The sequence below is a fragment of the Silene latifolia genome, chromosome 1, assembly GCF_048544455.1.
Source record: "Silene latifolia isolate original U9 population chromosome 1, ASM4854445v1, whole genome shotgun sequence".
Lineage (NCBI taxonomy): Eukaryota > Viridiplantae > Streptophyta > Magnoliopsida > Caryophyllales > Caryophyllaceae > Silene > Silene latifolia.
Genome location: NC_133526.1, coordinates 117,352,441 through 117,355,348, shown reverse-complemented (window position 1 = coordinate 117,355,348; position 2,908 = coordinate 117,352,441).

Sequence of the window (2,908 nt, the reverse complement as noted above, 5' to 3'; positions counted from 1 at the left end):
AAGCCCAGCCCGAAGGGGATGTTGAGGACCTTGGCCTATTTTATGGGAGGCAAGGTGCTCTTCAGCGGATTGAGAGGTAGGTCCGGGAAGTAACCCTAGCGCATCAAGATGCGGTTGACCGTGAGGTTCGAGAACGGATCATAATCAAAGGGTGCTGATTCATCGGTTAGGGCATTCACAGCTCAGAATCCCCACATTTCATTGTCGTCCTCCTGAATGACTTGAGAGGTTATTCCCTTCTTCATATAGCCTTGATCGGGGATTCAGGAATTGTGATTGTTTTCTCGTTGAAGGGGACCCTGATTTTCCGAAGAAGGGTGAAAGTGACGGCCTTGGCCGCATGAATCTAGGGGCGTCCCAGAAGCATGTTGAAGGAGGCGTCGATATCGACCACCTGAAAACTAGCTTGTCTTTCCAGGGGTCATGTTGCTATGGTCAAGGTGATGAGACTTACGACCTTACGATGAGTGCCGTCAAGGCGCGTACTTCTTATTAGTTAGGTCCAGGTTAGCTTCCTTGATACCCAGTTTATGGGCCGTCTTGAGGGGAATGGCGTTGACCACAGATCCGTCATCCACTAGGACCATAGGTACATTCTTCTTCAAGCACTGCACAGTGATGTACAGGCCCAAGTTATGGTTATCTCCGAATGGAGGGATATCTTCGTCGGAGAAGATGACCGGGTTCCTCAGGTCAGGGACATCCCTGGTCATGTGTGCTACCACTTCTTCAGGAGAGGAGGTAGAGGGAACCGTCAACTTCCCCAAGGCTTATAGCAAAGCTTGCCGATGTTCGAAGGATGTAGCAATTAGTTACCAAATCGATATTTCAGCATTAGCCTTTTGTAGTTGGTTAAGAATCGAGTTCTTAGGAACCCTGGGTTGAACGTCCACGTCCGGGACGACTTGGTCATTTGTCATTGGATTAGTTGTTGAATTGTTCGGATTTTGGTAGGGGTGTCCGGATCGGGTAAGGTGACCGATCTCTTTTGGCTGTTTGCCTTTTCCCAAAACAATGTAGACATCCTCTGCATCGTCTCTCCAGATACCGTTGATTTCGGGATTGCGAGGGTACTTTGGAGGGGTATTCCTCGGCGGATAGTTTTTGTAGCGGAAGTTCTTGTGGGGGTAGTTTTTGTGAGGTTGATTATTGTGGCGTTGATTATTGTGGGGTGCATGTCAGAATGGTCGCAAGAGCAATTCTTTCTGGAACTGGGAGTTTTGGGTGCTTGGAGTACCCTCCCTTGGACGTGGTGTTGGTGTATGTGGGTTGAAGAGCAGCCGGTGGTAGGCATCCTCAAGTCAGGTGATCCTTTCTGAGAGACTAGCTGTGGCTTCTTCAACCTGCTGGAACATGGTGAGCATGGTTCCGGAGCTGAATACGAACATCCCACCTGGGGTGTCCTTTTCCAAGGTATTCACCTCGTCCTCAATAGGCAGGATGAGGTGTGAGCAATCCAGGGTTTACACGTCATCGGAGATGGCGTGGATTTCCAAGGGGTTTGTCTTGTAATTTGGTTTTGTTGGCGGAGGTAAGGGTAATTCCCCTTTCTCAATCATATCTTGACTGGCGTGCTTTAGCTTGAAGCAAGCTTCCGTGTCATGACCTTTGCCCTGGTGGTATTGGCAGTAGGTGTTGGGGTTCCAGAAACGAGTTTTATTGGCCTCAAATGGGTCCGGAGTGGGTCCAATCGGCTGTAATTTCCCTTGGTTCGTGAGTCTTTTTAGGGCGCTGGCACAGGTTATTACCAAGTTTGTGAAGGCCCTTTGAGGACGCTCAGTTTTCTTCGTAGTTGGTTCGAGGAGGTTGACCTCATCGATTTTGTTTGTCTGACCGTAGGGACAAGATCCGATTGATGTAGATCCCCGATAGCCTCTACCTGTGGTTTTGGCTAGAACGCCCTTGCGTAGGTCGTCTTCAATGCGGATTCCGAGGATTTGCAGATCCTAGAAGGTTTTGATACCTCAGCAGATTGGCATAAACTAGACGGAGGTTGTTGACAAACTTCTCTACCAGAGTTGATTTACTCGGCTTACTGACCAATTGTTTGCTTACCCTCCTCCAACGGGTTAATAATTTTATGAATCCTTCCTTGTCATTCTCAGTCAGGACCTCAAGAGTACGGGTCTTGGCTTGGATCTCAACATTGTCTGCATATTATTTAGCAAATTCAACGACGACTTCGTCCCAAGTGGTAATGCTCTTTGGGTCGAGGGAATATTACCATTGGTGGGGAATCGGTTCCAGGGATGATGGAAAGATTCGGGTGAAGAGTTCCTGTTAGACCCCTTTGATGGACATGTAATCCTTAAAGGCCCGAATGTGATTGAGTGGGTCATCCACTCCCTTGAATTTGGGTACATCAGTTAAAGTAAAGTTGTCGGGAAGTTCATCCCCAATGGGTTCGAATCTTCGATTGTTCTTATGGTGGATGTTGTTACCATGAGCTAGGAGTTGTTCTTCCAATAGCTTGAGCCTTTTCTCAGTTTTGGTTAAAGGCGGAGTGTTGTGTTCTCCGGTTTCCTTGTTTTCCAGGCTGTCGATACGGGTTTCGACACGGTCCGGAGTGAACTTAAGAGCTGTGACCAGGCTGACTAGCTGAGCAGTTGTGGGATCTCTGTTGTCATCGTTGTTGTTGGACGAAGCTAAAGATAGGGCCATGGCTCTGACGCGGAAAATGGCTCAAGTTACATCCCAATCCGACATGGTTTAACGACTAAACGCAGACAACACAAAAGACAGAAAGAAACTTCGGACCCAGCGAGACGAGGGCAACCGTGTATGGTGCCTCGGTGCTAACTCGATTTATGGTGTGACGGTTCTGACCGAACCTTGACTCGCGTTCAACCTAAGGGCGTGACGCCGTTGAACGAGTCTCTAGGTTAGACGACTCATAAGTAAAGACCCA